This window comes from Pectinophora gossypiella, chromosome 27, assembly GCF_024362695.1.
Source record: "Pectinophora gossypiella chromosome 27, ilPecGoss1.1, whole genome shotgun sequence".
Lineage (NCBI taxonomy): Eukaryota > Metazoa > Arthropoda > Insecta > Lepidoptera > Gelechiidae > Pectinophora > Pectinophora gossypiella.
In genome coordinates, this window is record NC_065430.1 from 1,661,402 (window position 1) to 1,675,673 (window position 14,272).

Here is a 14,272-nt window from a genome sequence, read left to right on the forward strand (position 1 = left end):
GTTCGCGCTATTTGTAATCTGCGTCGTCGGGACTCTTTAAGGGAGCTGTTTAAAGAAATAAATATACTGACAGTCGCAAGTCAATATATTTATGAAAAAAAATGTATCTCTCCTTCCGAGACACTGTGAAAGGCATACATAAAAATAAAATTGCTATTCAAAATTCTAGATTACTTATTTACTTAAGTTAATTAAATTCATCGTTTTTGGGTTTATGTATACGTTTTTACAATAAAATACCAGATAATATTTCAAAGTCAGAAAATAAATTTAAAGCTCATGCGAAGCTTACTTTATATAAAAAAGCTTATTATAAGATTAATGACTACCTAAATGGTAAAAATATCTGGTATTGAATGTGTTCCTCTAGTTATTAAATAACTTGTAATGTATACCTACTTTGATTTAAAATATGTGTTGCTGTTGCAGTTTCTTGTCATTTCTTCTCCTCAGCCATAACACCTTGCGAAATGACGTACTTAAATTCAAAAATGTTACATTGACCTTCAACAAGTTTATCCATGATAATTACGTTGAATATACTTAAATGATTGTGATTTCTGATTTCTGTTGTCATAATTATAAAATTTATGTTTTTGTAGGTGTTTTTGGTCTATTACAGAAACGACATGTAACCAGGAGGTCTTAAGTGCAACCAGTTAATTTACTACTTTGCAAGGAACTGATTGGACTTTTGCACCTTATCGTACATAGACACTGTATGGCAATGGAGTTTCAAATTGAATGCCTCGTATGTGGTTCATACAAATTGAACGTGTTAAAATACACCATTATAGACGGCGATACGGCTCACCTATCACGTTGGTCTAACAGAAAGCTCGGTGAGGTGTGGGTACTTAGTTCATCTTGCGATGGATGTGCCTCTAACTACCCCGATTGGGATATATTCATGACGTTACTTTAAGTTGAAGTAGAATTTTATGTCATGCTTTCTCCGAACTGGGCTAAAAGCATGTTACATTAAAATTTAAAACGAATTTCACAAGTAAACCCGAATGGAAGCTGTAGTAGGAAACCATGAAAAGGAAGAATTGTACTTAAAAGGAGTGACAGAGACAGGTATACAGCTGCTCCTAAGTGCGAGCGGGACACATGGAGAAATTAAGGATCACTTCAACCGCTTGTAAAGAAAAAGGACGTAAATGTTTTATGATAAAATAAAAAATATTTTATGATTTATGTCTTTTCCTATAAAAGGTTTTGAAGTGACAAATTCATGCTCGAATTCCAATAGGTGTGAGCAGAATCACAAGTCACACAATCAGATGAATTTTTGAGCTTCTTTGATGGATTGGAAGGGAACAAAATTTTAAATTTTTGGAAATGTGGTCTAGTGGTTGAGCGGTGAGCTCACGATCCGGAGGTCCCGGGTTCGAATCCCGGTGGAGACATATCACAAAAATTACTTTGTGATCCCTAGTTTGGCTAGGATATTACAGGCTGATTGAGATTGTCTGAAAGTAAGATGATCCGTGCTTCGTAAGGCACGTTAAGTCGTTGGTCCCGGTTACTACTTACTGATGTAAGTGAGTAATCGTTACATGAGCCGTGTCAGGGGCCTATGGCGGCTCAATAATAACCCTGACATCAGGGTTCATCTTCATAATTGGCGCTTTTTGAATCTCAAGTTTATGTATGTATGTACGCTCTGCGCACCCCCTCACGGATTCCGATGTAAGTTTAAGTATATTTATAAGTTTAATATAGTTTATTTTTGGACTGACGATTTTCCGTCCCTTTTTGCCTATAAAAATATTATCATCATCATTAAAACGGTTTAACTTTTTATTCTTTAAGTTCTAGTTAGTTAATTATTAATTATAAGTATTATAAACTGCCGTTAAAAGTCACCGACATAGCTCGGAGAATTGCAAAGCTGAAGTGGCAGTGGGCAGGACACATAGCGAGGAGAACCGATGGCCGATGGGGCGGAAAGGTTCTGGAATGGCGACCACGTGTCGGACGACGCTCAGTGGGTAGAACCGCTACAAGGTGGACCGACGATCTGGTGAAGGTCGCGGGGAGCCGCTGGATGCGGGCAGCGCAGGACCGATCGTCGTGGAGATCCTTGGGGGAGGCCTATGCCCAGCAGTGGGCGTCGTACGGCTGATGATGATGCAACTGCCGTTAAAGGAAAGTATTTAACGGTGAAATCCGTGTAAGCTCAGTAAAGACAACGCGTGTCTTGCATCGCAGGGTTACTGATTCGAATCCCTGTTCGGGCTTTAAACGACTGAATTCTCCATGAATAAAAATTCTTCTATCGTGTGGGTTGTGAGGTGTAGTACCAACCTCATCAACCCTGGTGTCAGGGTTACTACTGAGCCGCCATAGGCGGCCGCACTAGCAACTCATGTAACGACTACTTACTTACATCAGTAAATAACCGGGATCAACGGCTTAACGTGCCTTCTGAAGCACGGAGCACAAGCTGATTGGCTCTATGGCTAGAGTAATCGGGTCGTCGGGATCGTATATTACGTCATTCAGACGCCGATACTTTTCAGTACCATCCCTAAGCGGGAGATGTATGTATGTATTCATTAATTAATGTATAATATACACTTCTCATCAAAAAAATCGAAACACTTCCGTTTTCATTGTTTCTGTCCGAATTTAACACAAAAAAGAATTCATACGATGAAAAAAAATACATAAATGTATAGCTGGCAGTTTGGCCACTACAGTAATAAGCGAAAATTCTAAATTCAAAATTAGAATTTCATTTGTTTATCTTATAAACGAAATGAATCACTGTTTTGAGACAAATGTGTGTTTAGGGTTGGAGTACATTTAGCGTTTAAAAACTAAAAATTGGCGCCTATCCTTAAACTTTTTGTTTTTTATTTCAATACTGTGACTTTGGGACGTCTGAAAAAAGGTTTTTTTTCTAAAACGTATGGATACTTCGCCCACAGAAGCCGCCCAAGTTGTGGCATTGCTGGATTCTGGCCTTAGTCAGCGTGTTGTGGCTGCAAGACTGCATCTAAGCCTGTCATCTGTTCATAGAGTCTATAAACGTTATCGGGAGACTGGTTTGTTCACGCGCCGTTCAGGATCTGGCAGGAATCGGGTCACTTCTGAGCGAGATGATCGATTTATTGTAACAACTTCTTTAAGAAATCGACGCCTTAACGCTTTTCAATTGCAGCAGCGGCTTCGTGTTGTACGAAGGGTGGCTGTAAGTGACTCTACAATTAGAAGAAGGTTGAAGGATCGTGGACTGGTACCGCATAAGCCAGCAAATGGGCCGAAATTAACTGCAGACCATCGAAGAGCGCGCCTTAACTTTGCACGTGAGCACCTAAATTGGTCATACCTACAGAACCGCCACCATAGCTGACCTTTTCTTCAATGCAGCATTGTGCATAGCGTTCTCCGTCTCTTCTGTAGACCTTGTTCCTTCCGTCGTTACCATACAGCATAATTTTACACTCATCAGAAAAGAGAACTTTGCTCCACTGTAGGTATGACCAATTTAGGTGCTCACGTGCAAAGTTAAGGCGCGCTCTTCGATGGTCTGCAGTTAATTTCGGCCCATTTGCTGGCTTATGCGGTATCAGTCCACGATCCTTCAACCTTCTTCTAATTGTAGAGTCACTTACAGCCACCCTTCGTACAACACGAAGCCGCTGCTGCAGTTGAAAAGCGTTAAGGCGTCGATTTCTTAAAGAAGTTGTTACAATAAATCGATCATCTCGCTCAGAAGTGACCCGATTCCTGCCAGATCCTGAACGGCGCGTGAACAAACCAGTCTCCCGATAACGTTTATAGACTCTATGAACAGATGACAGGCTTAGATGCAGTCTTGCAGCCACAACACGCTGACTAAGGCCAGAATCCAGCAATGCCACAACTTGGGCGGCTTCTGTGGGCGAAGTATCCATACGTTTTAGAAAAAAAAACCTTTTTTCAGACGTCCCAAAGTCACAGTATTGAAATAAAAAACAAAAAGTTTAAGGATAGGCGCCAATTTTTAGTTTTTAAACGCTAAATGTACTCCAACCCTAAACACACATTTGTCTCAAAACAGTGATTCATTTCGTTTATAAGATAAACAAATGAAATTCTAATTTTGAATTTAGAATTTTCGCTTATTACTGTAATGGCCAAACTGCCAGCTATACATTTATGTATTTTTTTTCATCGTATGAATTCTTTTTTGTGTTAAATTCGGACAGAAACAATGAAAACGGAAGTGTTTCGATTTTTTTGATGAGAAGTGTATCTCATTCAAAAAATATCACTTGCATCTTTTTCTTTTCAGCCTGTGAGAGGCACTTGGCGTGTACTTATTGAAAACCTGTAGCTCTGTCTTAAACAAAACATTCTATTTGCAACCTTAACACCTTTAAATAACGTCTAAAATCGCTCGAAAGGAAATCTATTCAGAAGGACCTTTATACTACATTTCAATTTACACCTTATCGCGTTTAGAACTAGGTTTATTTTGCTTTAATAATAATTTTATGTCTGTGTAAGATTTTGTGCTTCAGGATTTATAATCTTGTGTGAAAGGAAATAAGGTATAGTTTTGAATGGTAAGACGTAAACGTTTGACGTAAAGGCAAGTTTGAAAGATCTACCATTCCTACCGATATAGTAAGGCGGAGGACACACTCACACATCAAAAATAAAAAAAAATCTGTGATATTAAGTTTTATTTTCCAAACTTCAATATTCAGATTATAACAGCCAAGGTCCAGTGGTTGAGCGTTGGGCTCACGATCCGGAGGCCCCGGGTTTGAATCCCGAAGGGGACATATCACAAAAATCACTTTATGATCTCTGTGGTTAAGACATTACTTACAGGCTGATCACCTGATTGTCCGAAAGTAAGATGATCCGTGGTTCGGAAGGCACGTTAATGTAATGTAAATATGTAGTCGTTACATGAGCCATGTCAGGGACCTTTGGCGGCTCAGTAATAACTCTGACACCAGAGTTGATGAGGTTGGTATTCCACCTCACAACCCATACGATAAGAAGAATATTCAGATTGTTTTCGGAAAAGTTCAATGAAGAACTTTCTGAGAAGTATGGACGACGCTGACCTGATTTAGACAGGTTAAGTCACATACCACCGAAAATGCATTTCTCGGGAATGTAGGTTTCCTCACGATGTTTTCCTTCACCGCTGAGCACGTGATAATCATTCATGTTTCCAACATGACTTCGAGTTTTGTTTATTTGTTTTAATTTTATGTTTGTTTTGATTGATATTTTTGTTCCTTAAGTAACTGTTTTGTTTATGACGTAAGTACAATTTTATAACTATAAAAAAAATATACATACATACGTACATAAACTCACGCCCGTAATCCCTAATGGGGTGGGCAGAGCCACAAGTAATCAAAGACAACTTGCAGCCACTGTTGATACGATGTCGTAAGCTGGATATGATGAACTTTATGGTGATAAGGGATCAGCCTATTAAAAAAAAATATACTTAAGTAAAAGAAATTTGAAAACAAATTCGACAGTCATTGGTTTAGGCCTGTGCTGGATTCGAACTTGCGACCTCAAAGTGAGAGGCCAGCGTTCTACCAACTAGGCTACCACAGCTCCTAACTGTACCTAAAATAAATAACTGTAAGTACCTAAATTTGGACATTGGACATTGCAGGCTTGAATCACCTGTCTGTACGAAAAAGTAAGATGGTTCCGTGCTTCGAAAGGCACGCTCAGCCGTTGGTTCCGGGCTACTAGCCCAAACACCTCCACCAACCCGCAGCGGAGCAGCGTGGTGGAGTATGCTCCATACCCCCTCCGGTTGATTGAGGGGAGGCCTGTGCTCAGCAATGGGAGGAATATAGGCTGTTTATGTTATGTTTATATTATGCTTAAAATACACATTAAAAATCTTTTTACCTTTATCTTTACTAAGTGTACTCCCGTCGTAACATCATAAAACTCCCGACATAACGGAATATAAGCGGAGATCTCAGCAATTTGGTACAGAATCTTGCGTGTCTGTGTAATAATCTGTGAAGCCAGTAGTCCCTTGGAGCGCGCGCGCGGCGGTCGGCCATTACGTTTCCAGACAGTTTTATTTTTTTAAACCACAGATAACAGACATCATATTTTCTTTTTAATTTCCGAACGGCAATGGAAGCAGCACTGGTTGTTATTTAAAAGTGAGTAATACTTTTTTTTATTTGTGATAAATACTTTTTGTTTTAATTAATTGTTTAATATAAGGCGTGTATCGACAAGTATTAGGCTATTTAGCTATCGTCTGAAGATTAGAGCCTCTTGCCTTTTCAGCCAAGGAGATAATGTCATTTGCGGCAAATCTATATATAAGTCAAAAACCAAAAATAAAAAGGCTCTGCCCACCCTAATTGTACGTAAGCGCGTGTATTGTTGTATTGTTTTACACACAAACATATTAAGTGTCGCCTATTTCCCACGTATTCACCATTTTTAAATATCTAAAGGTATTTTTTAGTTTTTGAGTTTAATTTTGTACTTTTATTTGACTTGCAATTAGGATAGTAGGAATTTCAGATCTTAAAAAATAATTGCAAATAAAGAATATTGAATATTTTTTTTAATTGTAACAATACAATACATACACACTTTATTGCACCAAAATAAAAAGAAATAATTACAAAAACTCTCTAAACTAAGTACATCGCAAATGGCAGCCTTATCGCTAAAAGCGATTTCTTCCAGACAACCATAAGGTTTAGGCCTGTGCTGGAATCGAACCTGCGACCTCAAAGTGAGAGGCAAGCGTTCTACCAACTGGGTTATCACGGCTCGTGGGGTTTATGTTAAATAGTAATTTCATAAATTATAAAATACATTTTAATGATTCCACAATAACAAAAAAAAAACAGCTTTAGAACCTTCGTAGCGTTAGGCTACACACCTCTACGCGGCTACGCACGCCGTAACATTTAGCTACGCAAAGTATTTTCCCTTATCTTATTAAAATTGTTTTCAAAATTACATTTTATTATAAATTCAGCCTAAGATATGTTTATTATAGACATACCGACAGAACACGCCTGCAATCCGTTTCGGGGTCGGCAGGGTATTGAGAGAGAAAAAAAAGGAGAATCAATAATCGACTTAAGTTTTAAAATTAATATAATTAAGTCTACCTTCCTGCAGCCTTAGGCATAGAATAACGAATAATACTACTGTGATACTACGTATAGAACGGCAACTCTCCGCTCCCCACCAGCGGCTGAGCTAGGTTTACCTCACCCCCTCGATCTTACTTTAGTTTTCAATCGTATGGGCATCAGACGTCACACACACAGATGCGCGTGTACGATAACGTCAATGTGTAGTGTCTGTGTAAAACGAGGTTGTTTGTATGAAGTGTCCGGGGTGTCACCACGGCTGTAAGAACATCCTGTACCTAAAAAAGAAACAATGGGATAATGGATCACGCTGTATAAGAACCACTGCGGCGATTAAAGAATTCTCAGCTCTCTGGGGAAATCATCTTTATTGCGAATGGTTTAATAATCTTTAAATTGAAATGAAAAATGTTCTAATAATCTGTCTTCTCCCCTAGATAGCTATGGTAGTCCAGTTGGTAGAACGCTTGCCTCTCACTTCGAGGTCGCAGGTTTCAATCCAGCACGCCTAAACCAATGATTGTCGAATTTGTTTTCGAATTTATGTTTGGATCATAAATGATTATCACGTGCTCAATAGTGATGGAAAACATCGTGAGGAAACCCACATTCCCGAGAAATGCATTTTCGGAGGTATGTGAACTAACCTGTATTGGGCTGGTTTCCCTGTGCGGGTTGGAAGGTCAGACAGGCAGTCGCTTCTGTAAAAAACCGGACCTGTCAAATCTTCAGGTTAGGTAAGCGGACCCTGTGAGAAACGGGATAATGCCAGAAAGATGATGGGAAATCTGTCTTCCTCCCCTTCATTTTTTCTCTCTTTTACTCTTTTTAAAAAAGAAAGAAAGTAACGTTGATTATGGAAGTGCAATATCAAAGACACACCAAAAACTAGGTACATATACAAAATACATACATACATAAACTCACGCCCGTAATCCCTAATGGGGTGGGCAGAGCCACAAGTAATCAAAGACAACTTGCAGCCACTGTTAATACGACGTCGTAAGCTGGATATGATAAACCTTATGGTGATAAGGGATCAGCCTATCGCCCATAACATTAGTCCATCATGTTAGAGATCACAATCCCTGTGTCGGTTTTTACGACAAGCAGCTGAACGTTCTATGTTATTTTATTTGCTCACAGAACAGCATAGAAGCAAATAAAATACACAATAAAAAGCAAAAATCAAAAAAAAAAAATGCAAAGAGGGACTTCGAAAAAAAAATAACTTTTGTTTATGGTGTAAATTATTATTATTTATTTATTTCAAAAATTAAGTTTGTGTCGATGCTAGGTATCTACGTTGTCCGTCTTACATTATGTAAAGTAAAAGTTTTTATCGTCATTTCTATTGCAATAAAAATTGAATAAAAAAGTAATAAACTACAAAAAAGAAAAATTAAACGAAAATTAAAAATTTCTGACAATGGAACGGCGGGAAAATTGAAAATGGCGGAGATGAGTCGAGAACGGTAACGAGTCGCTTCCGGCGCGGCTACTTCCGGTTTTATTGCGAGCTATTTCGGGATTTTCATTTCCATTTAGATTTTATTTTTAGTTTCATACACTGTGTCAAGTTTCAAATGAAACAAATATTATACTCGCTTGCAAGTGCGACAGTTTTATAATTACAATACAGGGTTCTTACCGCGTTTAAATGGGGATATGAGACTCCCGATATTTAGACATTGTTGCAAGTGCCATGATCACGGGATGACTGATGAGACTGGAGGTAGGTAGATCCATAATTTTCTACGGGCAGACATATCTGTCTACCCTCTTTCTTTGCCGCTTGTTTATGTTTTTGATATCGGAATGTTCGGAACCATCTGAACTCGCACGAAACTCACTACGACAAACCGCACTCACTGTGTCCTCACGTTTTTTCACCACATTAAGCCGTTTCAAGCTTTTTACAACATTATGATAATAACCGCGTAAACTTGAAACAATGTATATGCAATACAGGGTGTTAGTGACATCGTAACGAAAACTTTGATGAGTGATTCAGCTCATAATTCTGAGTTGTTATCAAACGGAATTGCGTCGTGTATTAGGTTCTTACTAAATAAAGACAAATCTAAACCTAAAGAAAAACATTTTCTTTTTTTTTAAATTTTAATCAAAGAATCCGTAGACTAATCCGCGACTCGTTACCGTTCTCGACTCATCTCCGCCATTTTTCAAATTTCCCGCCGTTCCATTGTCAGACATTTTTAATTTTCGTTTAATTTTTCTTTTTTGTGCTTTATCACTTTTTTATTCTATTTTCAGTCCGACATTTTACCACGTGTTTTTATGACGTCACTGTGTGCTTTTTTTTCATACGACATAGTGATTTCGTGTTTTGACGTTTAGTAAAAAGAAACTGATTTGACTAATAGGAAATTAGCCTGTTTTCCGTCGCAAAAGTACGGAACTGAAAGTAATTATAAAAACACAAACATTTTTATAATTTTTCCGACGGAAAATTCCACTTGATATCAACTCAGAATCATGGTTTGAATCATCACCCTCAGTATTCGTTACGGTGTCACTAACACCCATACGTACTCGTGTACGGGGTGTAACTGACATCGTAACGAATACTTAGGGAGATGATTGAGCTCATTATTCTGAGTTAATATCAAGTGGAATTTTCCATCGCAAAAATGTACAGATGAAAATTAAAAAAAAATAAGTGTCTGCAGGAATCGGAACCATTCTATATACGTATAGGCGATTTATTGTACAAATATTTTTGTCACTCCACTTATTTCTGTTCACACCCAAAACAGCATAGCGTGAGCAGGTCAGTACATGTCTTATAAACGTGCGAATCACCTTTAGGAAGTGCGATGTAGTTTTAAAGTCATTAGATTCAATTCCCGGTAATGTCATCTTATCACGCAAGAAACGGGTATACGTTACCGACACTATGATTTGAACCTACGCTTAGTTTTTTCATAGAATAAAAAATGAACTCTGTATAGAACGGTAACTCCCCGCACCACTGCGTATGAGCCGCTGATCTCACCCCCTCTGTATCATCATCATCAGCCCATTAACGTCCCCACTGCTGGGGCACGGGCCTTCCCTATGGATGGATAGGGAGATCGGGCTTTAAACCATCACGCGGGCCCAGTGCGGATTGATGGTTATTAACGACAGCTAATGCAGCCGGGACCAACGGCTTAACGTGCCTTCCGTAGCACGGAGGATCTCGAGATGAAAACTTTTTTATGTGGTCACCCATCCTATGACCGGCCTTTGCGAAAGTTGCTTAACTTCAACAATGGCAGACCGAGCGCGCTTACCACTGCGCCCCCGAGCTCCACTGTATCTTAATTGAGTCTAACAACTCCATGTATATATTATATGTTGGCAGTATGACATGCTCGACTCCAGCGAGTAAAGTCCTCAAGTCGAGTACGTAAATGTCAACTTACATAAACAGCCTATATACGTCCCACTGCTTCAATGTGGGTTGGTGGAGGTGTTTTTACGGCTAATAGCCGGGACCTAACGTGCCCTCCGAAGCATAGAATCATCTTACTTTTTCGGACAATCAGGTGATTCAAGACTGAAAAGTCCTTACAAAACAAAAGATAGTCTCACAAAGTGATTTCGACCATGTTCCCATCGGGAATCGAATCCGGACTCCCAGATCGTGAGCCTAACGCTCTAACCACTAGACCACGGAGGATGTTCAAATGTCAACTAAAATATCAAAATGCTCAGCGGAAGCCGAGTCGAAGAGGAGAGAGAAGTTGCGAATTATAATCGTGTTAGCTATCCCCGATTTATCAAGCCACTCATTATTTTAATCTATAAAATATTTCTCTTTTAAAAAGACGGATATTGTCGGCGAAAGCGAACATTTTACAAAGATGTTTCTGTGAAATACTTTGTTGAAATATTTCAGTGAAAGATTTGAAATGTGAGGCACTTTGGAATTGTGACTGAAGAAAAATGGACCGAAATTCTTGTTCTTCACAAATGATTTGAAATGTTTGTCTCCTTTTGTTGGTTGCCTGGAAGAAATTGCTCTAGAGCAATAAGGCCGCCCAAATTGTACTGTATTCATGTGTTATGTCTGATTGTTGAAATTTTAGTTCTGTGCAATAAAGTATATTTGATTTGATTTGATTTGATTCTTCTCATTTCACTATGGTCGGTTTCCGTGGTGGTTAGAGCGTTGGGTTCACGGTCTGGAGGTCCGGGTTCCATTCTCGAAGGGGATGTTGTCGAAATCACTCTGTGAAACTGTCCTTTGTTTGGTAAGAACTTTAGGCTTGATTCACCTAATTGTCTGAAAAGGGAAGATGATTCAGTACTTCGGAGGGCACTAGCCTCCCGGCTATTAGCAGTAAAACACCTCCACGAACCCGCAGTGGAGCAGCGTGGTAGAGCTCCATACCCCCTCCGGTTGATTGTATCCGCCTGTGCCCAGCAGTGGGACGTATATAGGCTGTTTATGTTACGTAACTGTGGTCCTGTGGCGAGACGTGGTAGCCCAGTTGTTAGAACGCTTGCCTCTCACTTTGAGTTCGCAAGTTAGAATCCAGCACAGGCCTAAACCAATGATTGTCGAATTTATTTTCAAATTCATGTTTAGATCAGAAATGATTGTCACATGCTCAGCGGTGAAGAAAAACATCGTGAGGAAACCCACATTCCCAAAAATTCCATTTTCGGAGGTATGTGACCTAATGTGTATTGGGCTGGTTTCCCTTTCGTGGGTTGGAAGGTGAGACAGGCAGTCGCTTCTGTAAAATACTGGACCTGTCAAATCTTCAAGTTAGGTAAGCAGATCCTGTGAAAAATCGGGATAATGCTAGGGGGATGATGCTTATTGTCAATATGTCTTTTTTGTGACTATTGTCATTGCTTCTTTATAACTTACCTACATTTTTTTTAAATAATATAGGTTCACGTAGGACCACAATCTCACCTGATGGTAAATTATTCATGTTAAGTATGTTATTATTCTTCTATCGTGTAGATTGTGAGGGTTACCTGGCGCCAAAGGCCCCTGACATGGCTCATGTAACGACTACTTATTTACATCAGTAAGTAACTGGGACCAAATTCATGTTAGGAAGGTTAGACAGGCAGTCGCTTTTGTAAAAAACCGAACTAGTCTTAAACGTTGTACCGGGTGAGAGCACCCCATTTGTCCGGCCAAGTAGTTAATGCCATCTGCAGCAAATCTACAATAAGTCACAAAAAAAAACCTGTACCTTGTACTTTACACAGTTTCACGATAAATGATTCGTATCCCATTCTTATTTTAGAAAGTTACATAAAGTACATAATGATGGTTATTTTATGTGAATCCAACTTACAGCACGAGTAATTAACTGGAGAAATTATTAATCGCTTAACAATTTGGGAATCGCCAGTCATGATAAGCCTTTGTCATATGACATCATGCGCTGTGTAAGGGTTGGTGGACAATAAATCACTGATAATAGAATCCTTAGAGTCAAAATGTCGAGACCAATGAGGGGTTTTCCAGCGTTCCCCAAATACACGATAGACGGCGTTGTTAAGTTTTTTTGTTCGTTTAGACTTCTAATTTCATGGATAACAGACATATGCATCTTTAAACTTTGTTGTTGGGTGTAAATGATGACCCTTTTTATTACACTCAGGCACAACACACATCTTCTACCTATTATAATTATGAACAAAAATAAAGAGAAGCAATATAGGTACATAGCAACATAATTATATAAGTACATCATCATCCTCAGCCCATTAACGTCCCCACTGCTGGGGCACGGGCCTTCCCTATGGATGGATAGGGAGATCGGGCCTTAAACCATCACGCGGGCCCAGTGCGGATTGATGGTTATTAACGACTGCTAATGCAGCCGGGACCAACGGCTTAACGTGCCTTCCGAAGCACGGAGGAGCTCGAGATGAAAACTTTTTTTTTGTGGTCACCCATCCTATGACCGGCCTTTGCGAAAGTTGCTTAACTTCAACAATCGCAGACCGAGCGCGTTTACCGCTGCGCCACCGAGCTCCTCAATAAGTACATAATCTGATCTACTTAAATATCCAGCAACAATTATTTTAATATATTATGCCTCTGTATTTACATTATATTTTCATATAATTATGTCTCAAGCAATGAGAAAATAGGTAATTAAAACGTTTTTAAACCTTTACAGCGCCATCTACATTATTTTTGGGGAACGTACCCTGCAAAGACCTTTATGTTAATTGTTATGTTAGTGTATTACATACATAGTGGTCCCGATTCCTACAGACACCGCCTAATTTTATTTTAGGTTATATCCGTCATTTTCATATCCGTCGAAAAGGAAAGGGACGGATGATTCACAGCTCTTAATTTTAGGAAGAATGAGTAAATGAATGAATAACCCGGGCGAATCAAAAGGTACGTCGCTGGTATGCATTCCGTTTGACGTGCTGTCTACTTAACTTTGTCTGGTTATTGACGGATGTAAAATTTTTAGACGGTTGGTTTAGATTTGTGCTTAAAATTGACGTGGTTCCATAAATTTTATGCTTGTCGATTACCCGTCCCTTTCCTTTTCGGCGGATAAGAAAATGACAGATATAACTTAAAATAAAATTAGATGGTATTTACAGGAATTAGCACCAGTGCACACTTATACTTAATAAAACTATTTTTATATGATTTTAATTTTAAGTACTTACTTACATTTAGTTTTGATTTTTATAATTTTTAACTTTATTTAATTTTTTTTTAATGACTAGTTTTTATGTTTGTTTTTGTGACGTATTGTTTGTTGGTTCTAATATTTTAATGGATTTTATTTTTATTTCATTTAAACTTGTAGGTAAGTAAGTTGCTTATTAGGTATTTTGTGTGTACTATTTACTATTTTTATAAGTAGGTATATATGTTAGGTTATGTATATAGGTTAGGTATATATATTTGTAAGTATGTTATATATTTATTTGCATGTATTTATTGGTAAGTTGTACTTATAGTTTGTACCAGCAATCTTTCAATTTTTTACATTATTCCTCACCTTATGGTTGTCTGGAAGAAATCGCTTTAAGCGATAAGGCCGCCATTTGCCATTTACTTAGTTAAGAGTCTTTTTGTAATTATTTTTGTTTATTTTGGTGCAATAAATTGTATTTGTATTGTATTGTATTGTAGGTAA

At 38.5% G+C, this 14,272-nt stretch overlaps 2 protein-coding genes across 2 annotated transcripts in view; one reads left to right on the forward strand and one right to left on the reverse strand.

The window, feature by feature from the left end:
• LOC126378859 (probable tyrosyl-DNA phosphodiesterase) overlaps positions 1-14,272 on the reverse strand; it is a 127,821-nt gene that overhangs the window by 30,241 nt on the left and 83,308 nt on the right. The window lies entirely within an intron of this gene.
• The window catches only part of LOC126378905 (synaptic vesicular amine transporter), a 34,870-nt gene continuing 26,580 nt past the window's right edge, over positions 5,983-14,272 (forward strand). Inside the window, exon 1 of the mRNA XM_050027409.1 lies at positions 5,983-6,158. The gene's annotated coding sequence lies outside the window, so the exon portion shown is untranslated. The remainder of the gene's footprint in view (positions 6,159-14,272) is intronic.